General features: G+C 40.6%; 1 long non-coding RNA gene across 1 annotated transcript; it reads left to right on the forward strand.

The window, feature by feature from the left end:
* The first annotated feature begins 599 nt into the window (after positions 1-599).
* Positions 600-12398, forward strand: LOC138968561 (uncharacterized). The gene is made up of 2 exons (XR_011456226.1): positions 600-1934; positions 4532-12398. It is a non-coding gene; the product is annotated as an uncharacterized lncRNA (long non-coding RNA).
* The last annotated feature ends 852 nt before the right edge of the window (positions 12399-13250 follow it).

The raw sequence follows: 13250 nt of genomic DNA on the forward strand, positions 1-13250 counted from the left end.
TTTATGCATGACATATGCAATGTTCTGTTTTTGGTTCACCTGAGTAATCAGTAAGTCTATGTATCAATCAATCAATCAATATGAAGCTTATATAGCGCGTATTCCGTGGGTACAGTTCTAAGCGCTTATCGTAATGAGCAGTGTTAGGCTGAACAGCTGGCTGGCGTATCAAAAAACTTTAACGTTAAGGGTTTCTCTGACATTATTGAAGCTGGAGCTTTAAAACTTCACACACTTCTAGGGTGTGATGATCTTGAGACATGATGCAAATCAACCTTTGTCAAATACCAAGGTCACGGCGGGGTCAAGTTAGAAGAAAATGAGTTTTCACTTTTTTCACCCTAAGATTTGAAAGCTAAAGCTTTAAAACTTGGATTACTTCTAAGGTGTAAGATTGTGTATATTTGATGCTAATTTAGTTGACCCTCGTCAAATACCAAGCTCACAGCGGGGTCAAGTTTGAGTTCAAAAAGTGAAAATTGTGGGTTTTTTTCTAAAGTTTATCAAGCTAAAGCTTTCAAACTTGGCTCACTTCTAGTGGGTGGAGGAGTTGGAGTTTAACGTATTCTATGGAAAAGAGGGAGGGAAGCCACCACATTTTTGACTCACATGCGAAGCAAAAGTGAGTCTATGTACTCACCCGAGTCGTCCGTCCGTCCGTCCGTCCGGAAAACTTTAACATTGGATATTTCTTGGACACTATTCAGTCTATCAGTACCAAATTTGGCAAGATGGTGTATGATGACAAGGCCCCAAAAAACATACATAGCATCTTGACCTTGCTTCAAGGTCAAGGTCGCAGGGGCCATAAATGTTGCCTAAAAAACAGCTATTTTTCACATTTTCTCTGAAGTTTTTGAGATTCAATACCTCACCTATATATAATATATAGGGCAAAGTAAGCCCCATCTTTTGATAGCAGTTCGGTTTACCTTGCTTCAAGGTCAAGGTCACAGGAGCTCTTCAAAGTTGGATTGTATACATATTTTGAAGTGACCTTGACCCTGAACTATGGAAGATAACTGTTTCAAACTTAAAAATTATGTGGGGCACATGTTATGCTTTCATCATGAGACACATTTGGTCACATATGATCAAGGTCAAGGTCACTTTGACCCTTATGAAATGTGACCAAAATAAGGTAGTGAACCACTTCTTCTTCTTCTTCTTCTGCGTTCGTGGGCTGAAACTCCCACGTACACTCGTGTTTTTGCACGAGTGGAATTTTACGTGTATGACCGTTTTGTACCCCGCCATTTAGGCAGCCATACGCCGTTTTCGGAGGAGTAGTGAACCACTAAAAGTGACCATATCTCACGGTAGAAAGAGCCAATAAGCACCATTGTACTTCCTATGTCTTGAATTAACAGCTTTGTGTTGCATGACCTTGACCTTGGGTCAAGGTCACATGTATTTTGGTAGGAAAAATGTGTAAAGCATGTGAGTCGTATGGGCTTTGCCCTTCTTGTTTGTTTTGTTTTTATGGTTCTGTTCAATTTAATCTTGCTCACTTGTGCACAGATCCTGTTTGCAAAATATCTAGCTCGATCACTGGTTATTTAATAGCTCAATTCATGTCATGTTACTTAAAGTCTTTTTCCGTAATCATTTACCTAGTCTTTTACATCTCATTTGTCAATATTACCACAGAAGTTAAAGTCTTATCATTGGCCGTGACAGGGGCAGCAACGACTGTGGTGACAGTGGCCGTGACAGGGGCGGCAGCGACTGTGGTGACAGTGGCCGTGACAGGGGCAGCAACGACTGTGGTGACAGTGGCCGTGACAGGGGCGGCAGCGCCTGTGGTGACAGTGGCCGTGACGGGGGCAGCAACGACTGTGGTGACAGTGGCCGTGACAGGGGCGGCAGCGACTGTGGTGACACTGGCCGTGACATGGGCGGCAGCGACTGTGGTGACAGTGATGATGGTACCGGTAGGTTTTCACAAAATTTAACTTCATGGGGGGGGGGGGGTTGGAGTGATGCAGGCGACTTTGGGAGCACCTTTTAGCAATCCATCATATATGGCGCCTATCCAGTCAACGCCATGCTCAAATGTGGGTGATTCCAACCATCTTGAGGGTCCAGCTTTGTTTGCCTTTTTGAGTCACTTGAGAAAAAGTGACTCTATGTAATCGGTCAGTGTTAGTCTGTCCGTCCGTCCGGCCGGCCGTCCGTAGACACCACCTTAACGTTGGACTTTTCTCGGAAACTATCAAAGCGATCGGGCTCATATTTTGTTTAGTCGTGACCTCCAATGACCTCTACACTTTAACGATGGTTTCGTTGACCTTTGACCTTTTTCAAGGTCACAGGTCAGCGTCAAAGGAAAAATTAGACATTTTATATCTTTGACAAAGTTCATCGGATGTGATTGAAACTTTGTAGGATTATTCTTTACATCAAAGTATTTACATCTGTAGCCTTTTACGAACGTTATCAGAAAAACAAGGGAGATAACTAGCCTTTTCTGTTCGGCAACACACAACTTAACGTTGGGCTTTTCTCGGAAACTATAAAAGTGACCGGGCTCAAATTTTATGTGAACGTGACTCATTGTGTTGTGAATAGCAATTTCTTCCTGTCCATCTGATGCCTCATATAATATTCAGAACTGCGAAAGTGACTCGATCGAGCGTTTGCTCTTCTTGTTTAATTTTTCTGTGATTTTTCATATTTTCTCTGCTAATGCTAAATGAATGTTGCTTATCTTTTTATATTTAGTCAAGTTTTGACTAAATATTTTAACATCGAGGGGGAATCGAAACGAGGGTCGTGGTGTATGTGCGTCTGTCTGTCTGTCTGTCTGTGTGTGTGTGTAGAGCGATTCAGACTAAACTACAGGACCGATCTTTATGAAATTTGACATGAGAGTTCCTGGGTATGAAATCTCGGAACGTTTTTTTCATTTTTTTGATAAATGTCTTTGATGACGTCATATCCGGCTTTTCGTGAAAGTTGAGGCGGCACTGTCACGCCCTCATTTTTCAACCAAATTTGTTGAAATTTTGGTCAAGTACTCTTCGACGAAGCCCGGGGTTCGGTATTGCATTTCAGCTTGGTGGCTTAAAAATTAATTAATGACTTTGGTCATTAAAAATCGGAAAATTGTAAAAAAAAATAAAAATTTATAAAATGATCCAAATTTACGTTTATCTTATTCTCCATCATTTGCTGATTCCAAAAACATATAAATATGTTATATTCGGATTAAAACCAAGCTCTGAAAATTAAATATATAAAAATTATTATCAAAATTTTTTTTTCCAAATCAATTTAAAAACACTTTCATCTTATTCCTTGTCGGTTCCTGATTCCAAAAATATATAGATATGATATGTTTGGATTAAAAACACGCTCAGAAAGTTAAAACAAACAGAGGTACAGAAAAGCGTGCTATCCTTCTTAGCGCAACTACTACCCCGCTCTTCTTGTCAATTCCACGTGCACTGTCTTTGCCACGGGCGGTGGAGTGACGATGCTACGAGTATACGGTCTTGCTGCGTTGCGTTGCGTTCAGTTTCATTCTGTGAGTTCGACAGCTACTTGACTAAATATTGTATTTTCGCCTTACGCGACTTGTTTGTTAATACCAGGGATGTTGCTACAAATCCATACCTATAGGACAAATGTCCTGAGTTCTTCAGCATCAATAGGACATTTGACCGCTTTCAGAAAGTGTAATAGGACATTATGAATTTGCGCCAAACAGCTTATAACACATTCCATGGAATTGTTCCAAAGTCATGTGCCCACACACACACGCACATACACACACACACACCGGGCCACGCGCGCGCGCTGTAGAACACACACATAATATAGTAAATACAACAACACAGTGTGTGTATAATGTTGTATTTGTTTAGTTTCAAAGAAACCACAACAAAGAAACCAACATGAACAACTTCAGAGCTCTTACTTTGATTACAAACTGCATGATTTGGATAAAAGTTGAAAAACAAAATGATCGGTTTGATCTAATGCTGATCTTTTGCAGGCTTTAGGTTTTTTTCAGCGGCATAATTCAGTGCTTTGTTTTGTATCGAAAACAAAAGCAGACGACAAATTTAGTCAGTTGGAGTTGTCTCCCGTACTCCTGCAGCATGCACTGATCTAAAAATAATCCACTATAATAGACGGTTATACCCAAACGGCGCATACCGCAAACGGTTCGGGAATTCCCGACAAAAGAAAAGATCCGCACTGGCAACTCCAGTGTCAGCTGAACACGAGACAGCGTTCGGTCTTTTAGAAGATTTGTATCTTGAAATGAAAATTAACGAATATCGCGCTGTCCGAAGGAATGGAGTACATATCGGACAATGACCACGCTCAGGCTAAAACGATAGGACATCTGACCGACATGCGGCAATGTGAATCGGACATTTGGGGATTTTCATCGATAAATGTCCGATGTCCGACGCCTAACGACATCCCTGTAATACATGTACTTTGTTTTCGGTAACTTTACTTTTTCAAGTAAATTAGCTTTAGGATGGTATAAACTTCTGATTTATCTGTTTCACAGGTGTACCCCTGAAACGGACCAACAAGTCAAGACAAAGAAAGAAAAGGGTCCCTGATGCCAAGCGGGTGCGGAGGCAAAAATCATGCCCTGTTAAACAATGTGTACCCCTGAAACGGACCATCAAGTCAAGACAAAGAAAGAAAAGGGTTCCTGATGCCAAGCGGGTGCGGAGGCAAAAATCATGCCCTGTTAAACAATGTCCTGGAAGAGTTATCAACATCCCTCGTCATCTCTTTCAAATGCATAAAGACATACCACAACATGATATCGTCAAGCTTTTAGAAAACCTGAAGCCAAAGAGGAGCGGGAAGAGGAAGCTGAAATCTTGGACATGTCCCGAAGATGGCTGTGGGTGGAGGGGGGATCGTTTAGATCAACATTTAACTTCAAAAAGTCATGCATTTGACAAGGGTGTTGCCAATGCAATGGCCAAATTGGCCAGACAAAAGTAAACCAAATACCCATATTTCTTCTTCTTCTTTAGCGTTCCAGAATTGTCTGGTGACGTGTGAGCTCGTTTGCCCATTTGGGTTCCCCAAACTATACTTTGAGAGCATAGTCAGCTTCACTCCGCTTTCGTTGAGTAGGCATGCTGGGTATTTTCGTGTTTCCATTACCCACCGAACTCTGACATGGATTACAGGATCTTTTCCGTGCGCACTTGGTCTTGTGGTTGCGTGTACACACGAAGGGGGTTAAGTCACTAGCAGGTCTGGACATAAGTTGCCCTGGGAGAACCCATATTTCAAAGCGATCAGGTTCATCATCCTTCGTTAATTGTGAGTCTTTGACAGAAGCTTTCTTTGAATGGTTTACTTCCATATATATATGTTGCTTCCTTTTTGGAAGAGCACAAACAAAAAAGAAAGAATAACTCAAAATCGTAGCATAGCTCAAATGGTAAAAACTGTCTTGTTACATGCTTTTGGTGTTATGTTATTATTATTACGATATCATGTTGTGGTATGTCTTTATTTTTGATTTTGATCCCTTTCATGTTGTGGTATGTCTTTATTTTTGATTTTGATCCCTTTCGTCTGTCAGAGCTTGTACACATGGGTTAGGTCCAAACAAACAAAAAAGTCTGTTTACGGTAACATAGGCAAAAAAAATAGGGTCGGTAGGTCGGGAATTTTTATTTTATTTTAATTTTTTTTCCCAAAAAAACATTTAAGTTATTTTGCCAAAAAACAAAGACTTTCTTTATTTTTTATTTTTATTTATTTATTTATTTATTTTTTCAAATGCCAAAAAAAAGTCTAGGGTCGCGCGAAAAAACAGGGTCGGTCGGGATATCGTAAACAGACTTTTTTGTTGTTGCCCTAAAGGCTTCACCTTCAATTGTGACAAAGCTCAGTGAGGGACATACCTGGGGTACAGTTCGCAACTATCTCCATGCTTTTAGTCACTTCAAGGACTTTTTGGGTTGTTCCATTCCTAACATGATTGACAATACAAAAAGCAAACCAAACAAGTTTGACAATTTGTCAGTACCCAGCCATCTTCAGGAAATTTCCACTTTGGTCGGGAATGTGTCTTTACAGAGACAATTCACATAGGATCAAGCTATGCTGTTCTAGTGTCATTGAGAAAGGGAGACAAAAGGAATGCGTTGTTACCAAGGAAATGATCATGAGTTCCCTAAAGTCAGCTGGGCCTAATTTTGTCGACTTGCTCCTTGGATACAGATACACAAATCTGCACCAAAGTCGGTACAGAAATTAGAAAAAAGTGAACTACCTGCCATTGCATCTGTAATGGAATAAGTAGACTGTGTGTGATGCACTTTTTTTAAAGCGCACTTGCTACTTCTCATGCCCTTGTCCTGTTCAATTTTCTGGTAAAATGTGAAAGGGATCTGCTCATAAAATGTTTCATTTTGTATGAGCCAGCATCCATTGTGGTATTTGAAATTATTTCCATGACTTGACAAATACAAAATTAAATCTTGTATCAATGTATTGAATGAGGGGGGGTTTTCTTCTATAATATATTTTTGTAAGTAAAGCTGTTCTCACATGAGCCTGTGACAAGAGGTGCTCCCCTGTCCACCTCCAACTTTGAGTGAATGTAGTTCATTTTAGAGCCATGCAATGATAACCAATTCTGGCATGATCTTAAGCACGCATATCACAGAGTGGTTTCAAGTGGGAAAAACAAGTGTAAAAGTTCGTTTGTGGTAATAATTTAGAAATTCTTAGCGCCGATGAGGGAAAAATGGCCGCCCCAAAATGGGGACAGCTTGAGGTGGAGGGGGAATAACAATGTACAGCACACAAAAATGCAAGTAAACAAAATACATGTTATTGTTTATTGGGTATGGATGTCTTCTGTTCATACAATTTGATGCGCGAAACGATTAAGGTTGTGAAGATATAGACAGCGGAAAATGTGTTGATCGGACGTTACATCCTGTGTCCAAAACGAGACACATGAAAACAATGTCTGCTTTCACTTCAGTATGCATTTACTGCGGTCCTACTAATGCAACATAAGAAACAAAATATTAATACTGCAAAAAAGCGTAAAAACTGTGCCAACGGACTTAATTATGCTACCAAAAGTAACAAGTGTCTTTCACGAAAAATTACTGTGTCCATTTGTAACGTCTGACCAATCAACATTTTCGTGGACTATATACTCCGGATCCCTTTTCTGCATGTTGCTAAGAATAGAGTTGACCAACTGTTACTCTGTACAAACGCACATTTGAGCTGTAATGGTTGTGTTTCAGCAACTCGAAAAGTTGAAAAACTGTGCCCATGCTTTTCATTCTGTAACGTACGACACATTGTATTACGTCTGACGTGCAGAACACTGGTTAACAGCTTTGATTCAAGACTGAAGGTTTAAATGTAGTTTTATTTAATAAGATTTGGTGTTTCATATTTAAAAATCGATGGTCTTTTCATGCTTTGAATGTGTGAAACTACGTTGCAAGCCCCTGGAGCAATTTTTTGATTAGTGCTTTTGTGAACAAGAAACACTTAACAAGTGGCTCTATCCCATCTCCCCCCCCCCCCTTTCCCCTATCCCATCTCCCCCCTTTCCCTCGTCGCGATATAACCTTCGTGGTTGAAAACGACGTTAAACACCAAATAAAGAAAGAAAGAAATGTGTGAAACATCGTTGAGCATACTTTTTTGAATTTGGACACAGGCTCATGCTGTGTCCGGGTAACGAATGAGAGATCTTCTGCTGAGATTAGTATCTATTTTTAGCTTCCATGATTGTTTTGAGTTGTGCGAAATAGTTGTCTGGGTGTACATTCCTGGAAAATGCAGTTTTAATTTCTGTATGGTCCATTTCTTGCTTTTGAATTCAAATTTGTGTGTGTTAACTGTGTCCGTCTCTAGTGCAGTAACGTATGACACAAGAAATGAGCTTGGTGTCTATTTTTAGCTTCCATAATTTGTTTGAGCTGTATGAGATGAGTTTCTGGGTGTGCATTCCTGGTAAAAGCAGTTTTAATTTATGTATGGTCCATTTCTTGCTTTTGAATTAAGGTTTATGTGTGGTAACTGTGTCTGTGTCACAAACGCATACATACTATTTGATAAAGCCAACTAAAAAGGGATCACATTTCACATTTATACTGATACTAAACACATTAATCCGAGATAATACAAAATACGCAACATCACACGTTCAGAACATACAGTAAACACTTCCAATCACTGAGTATAAAAAAACATAGATCATTCCAGTCCCAAAGGCAAATCCACGGAATCCACTGGCTTGATCCACTAGGCACCAATGTTGAATTCCCGGATAGGCCAGTCCAGATGCAGGCAGTCGATTCACCATTGACTTTCTCTAGCTCGGGGTCACCATTGTCCCATGGTGAAATCATGCACTTCCCCCTGTCTGTATACCGGCACCACCATCACAGCCGTTGACCAGAGTTCCTGACACTGACAGGGATTGCTCGCGCACTCGACGTGCCGGCGCCCTCCCTTCCCAGGTTACACGCCCTCTCAAGGGCGTTTTAGCACTCTAAATTATGGTGCTGGTTTTAGTCAGCTGCTAGCTCAGGTAACCGCCCACCATGGAACCCAATACCATGACGCGTTCTCCATCTTATTACGTCATCTGCTTGTCTTGACGTAAACGCGACTAACTAAAATAGACGGATCGCTCGAGAGCTGGTCGAGACTACTACAGAACATACACGAAAGAGCGGCCTGGCATCAGCTCTGGAAAACTTGCACTTAATATTAAAATCATCAAAGTCAGAAGTTCTTGACAAAAGCGATCCTTGACACTACCCTCACCTCAAGATGAAAACTCCCGTTTTCTAAACATTTTCACTGCAGAACAACAATGACCCTTTTTTACAAAAAGGGACTTAGGTACGAACGTAGGTCGGCCTCCCTGGCCAACGGGACAACGTGACAACACGTCTGCTTCAATGTTTGACTGCCCTGCAATGGGCACGATCTGAAACTTGTGTTCCTGAAGAGCCAACGCCCAGCGGGTCAAGCGACAGTTTTTCAGCTTGCTTTGCTTCAGGTACGTTTCCTCCAAAAGCGGCGTATGGCTGCCTAAATGGCGGAGTAAAAACGGTCATACACGTAAAATTCCACTCGTGCAAACCACGAGTGCACGTGGGAGTTTCAGCCCACGAACGCAGAAGAAGACAGAAGAAGCTTCAGGTACGTCAACGGGCGGTGGTCCGTCTCAAGCATGAACTCTTGTCCATACAAGTACCTGGAGAATTTGTCCACAGCCCAGACGATGGCGAGACATTCTCTTTCAACAGTCGAGTAACGCTCTTCCCGGTCCAGAAGTTTTCGACTGGCGTAGGTGACGGGGTGGAAGCGTCCGTCACGCTCTTGGAGCAGTACGGCTCCGATGCTTATGTTTGATGCGTCCGTGTGGACTGTGAAAGGCTTCTGGAAGTCAGGTAACACAATCACGGGGTGTTCAGACAAAATTTCCTGAATCTTTTCCAGAGCCACCTGGCACTTTTCATCCCATTTTACCTTGTTTGGGAGTTTGCCTTTCGTCAGATTTGTGAGTGGGCTGACAAGATCAGAAAACTTTGGAACGTATCGGCGACAGTAGCTGATGAGACCAATGATCGCCCTCACTTGTTTCTTAGTCTCTGGTCGGCCAAGCTTCAACATCTTGTCAACCTGTGACTGAACTGGTCGCATGGTACCGTGACCAATGATGTGACCCAGAAAGTCAATCTGTTCAAAACCAGCTTCAACCTTAGGTCTCACTGTTAACCCGTTTCGGTCAAGTTTGTCCAGGACCTGTTCTGTGCTAATCAAGTGTGATTGCCAGTCCTCTGTTGCGATCAAAATGTCATCCAAAAAACTGACAGCCATGTTTTCCTCCAAATGGAGTTTGCGCATCTCCCCCCGCGGGTTAGGGGGAAGAATTTACCCGATGCTCCCCAGCATGTCGTAAGAGGCGACTAACGGATTCTGTTTCTCCTTTTACCCTTGTTAAGTGTTTCTTGTATAGAATATAGTCAATGTTTGTAAAGATTTTTAGTCAAGCAGTATGTAAGAAATGTTAAGTCCTTTCTACTGGAAACTTGCATTCTCCCAGTAAGGTCATATATTGTACTACGTTGCACGCCCCTGGAGCAATTTTTTGATTAGTGCTTTTGTGAACAGGAAACAATTAACAAGAGGTTTTATCCCATCTCCCCCCTTTCTCCGTCGCGATATATTAAACCTTGAACGGTTGAAAACGACGTTAAACACCAAATAAAGAAAGAAAGAAAGGTTTTTTAATGCACAATAAGCTGCTTAGTTGCTTATAATCATTTTTTTTTACTGAAGCATTATCTTTTTATTAATTTATCCTAATGTCTGATGTGAACGTCTGCTGAGGGTGAGAGAGAGACAAAATAACATTGCACTAGGTCACACAATCACATGATCTAAAACTGGGGCAACTGTCAAATAGTTATTTGGACTTAATGGGAAGTTTCTATGTCATTTAGATTATGGCAGAACCTTAATTTGACTTTCAATGACTAAAAGTACTGTGTCCACTGTAACGTCTGACTATAAGCATATACACACATTTGAAAAGGTCTCTCTTTTGTAAACAAACAATTAACAAGTGGCTCTATTCCATCTCCCCCCTTTCCCCTATCCCATCTCCCCCCTTTCCCCTATCCCATCTCCCCCCTTCCCCCGTCGCGATATAACCTTGAATGGTTGAAAACGACGTTAAACACCAAATAAAGAAAGAAAGAAAGAAAAGGTCTCTAGGAGCAGGTATTCATGGAAACCATTTTTTTTCAGCTGATTTACAACCATAGAATATACCACTACCAAGTAGTAATGTGAAAAAATGCAACCCTGAAGTCTGATATTTGGACTTTTGTCCTTATCTGGACTGGCACCTTCTGTCACAGGCTCACATGTATTAATAGTGTGAGTCACTGAGTGTGTCAGAAGTCAGAATTTGATTGGGGCCATAGCCCTTACAACCCCCCGCGGGTTAGGGGGAAGAATTTACCCCCCGCGGGTTAGGGGGAAGAATTTACCCCCCGCGGGTTAGGGGGAAGAATTTACCCCATGCTCCCCAGCATGTCGTAAGAGGCGACTAACGGATTCTGTTTCTCCTTTTACCCTTGTTAAGTGTTTCTTGTATAGAATATAGTCAATGTTTGTAAAGATTTTAGTCAAGCAGTATGTAAGAAATGTTAAGTCCTTTGTACTGGAAACTTGCATTCTCCCAGTAAGGTCATATATTGTACTACGTTGCAAGCCCATGGAGCAATTTTTGAGTCACTTGAGAAAAAGTGACTATGTAATCGGTCAGTGTTAGTCTGTCCGGCCGGCCGGCCGGCCGTCCGTAGACACCACCTTAACGTTGGACTTTTCTCGGAAACTATCAAAGCGATCCGGCTCATATTTTGTTTAGTCGTGACCTCCAATGACCTCTACACTTTAACGATGGTTTCGTTGACCTTTGACCTTTTTCAAGGTCACAGGTCAGCGTCAAAGGAAAAATTAGACATTTTATATCTTTGACAAAGTTCATCGGATGTGATTGAAACTTTGTAGGATTATTCTTTACATCAAAGTATTTACATCTGTAGCCTTTTACGAACGTTATCAGAAAAACAAGGGAGATAACTAGCCTTTTCTGTTCGGCAACACACAACTTAACGTTGGGCTTTTCTCGGAAACTATAAAAGTGACCGGGCTCAAATTTTATGTGAACGTGACTCCCAGTGACCTCTACACTTTGACGTCTGCTTTGGTGACCTTTGACCTTTTTCAAGGTCACAGGTATGTCTTGAAGGAAAAAAATTGAAATATCATATCTCTGAAACTATTCATCGGATTTGATTCAAACTTTATAGGATTATTCTTTACATCAAATTATTTACATCTGTATTGTGTTGTGAATAGCAATTTCTTCCTGTCCATCTGATGCCTCATATAATATTCAGAACTGCGAAAGTGACTCGATCGAGCGTTTGCTCTTCTTGTCTTTTCTTGTAATGGTGCATGCGAGTGCATTTGAGCTTGCATATATATATCACAAGTGTTTGTGTGAGAGAAAGCCATATGTGTGAGAGAAAGCTATTATGTGATTTTTATTTTGTGTAATTTATTTTATGCATGACTGATTAACGATTGCAAATCGTGTCAATAGTCTCAAGGTTCTGTCGTTGTGTATTTGAGGAAATAATGAGTGAATGAATGAGAGTAGAGGAAAAGCCGTTTTTAGCCAGCCTGAAGTACATTTTTGTGCATCTGTGCAGACAGAGTTACTTGGATTGAATATATATTTTATTTCGTATTTTAGTGTTTTTTTTACTCGAATATCTGTATAAATGATTTAATTTTCAATTGTTGACTGAAAATAAATCAATCCTGAAAACAAATGTGGTTTGTGTGTGTGCATAATAATATCTGAAATCAGCTGGCTTGAGTCCACGATACATGAGTTCATTTGGGAGTTTAAAAAAAAAAACGAGTAACGAGCTTAAAAATTAATTAATGACTTTGGTCATTAAAAATCGGAAAATTGTAAAAAAAAATAAACATTTATAAAACGATCCAAATTTACGTTTATCTTATTCTCCATCATTTGCTGATTCCAAAAACATATAAATAAGTTATATTCGGATTAAAAACAAGCTCTGAAAATTAAATATATAAAAATTATTATCAAAATTAAATTGTCCAAATCAATTTAAAAACACTTTCATCTTATTCCTTGTCGGTTCCTGATTCCAAAAACATATAGATATGATATGTTTGGATTAAAAACACGCTCAGAAAGTTAAAACAAAGAGAGGTACAGAAAAGCGTGCTATCCTTCTTAGCGCAACTACTACCCCGCTCTTCTTGTCAATTTCACTGCCTTTGCCATGAGCGGTGGCCTGACGATGCTACGAGTAAAATGGCATTGCGTTCAGTTTCATTCTGTGAGTTCGACAGCTACTTAACTAAATATTGTATTTTCGCCTTACGCGACTTGTCTTTTTTCTTTTTGGGGGTGGGGGTCGGGGTGGAATTGGGGATGAGTAGGTGGATGGGGGTGCTATGATGCTTGAGTTAAAATTATCCATTATTCTCTAACTCATTTGTTCCTTTGTAGTTTCCCTTTCTTTTGTGTATAAAAAAGGCAGGGAGATAGCTCAGTCGGTAGTGGCGCTGGCTTGAAACATGTTGCTATCGGTGTGGGTTCGGCGAGGAATTTATTTCCCTGGGTCAACTTTGTGCAGACTGTT

Source organism: Littorina saxatilis, linkage group LG6 (assembly GCF_037325665.1).
Source record: "Littorina saxatilis isolate snail1 linkage group LG6, US_GU_Lsax_2.0, whole genome shotgun sequence".
In the NCBI taxonomy this organism is placed as follows: Eukaryota; Metazoa; Mollusca; class Gastropoda; order Littorinimorpha; family Littorinidae; genus Littorina; species Littorina saxatilis.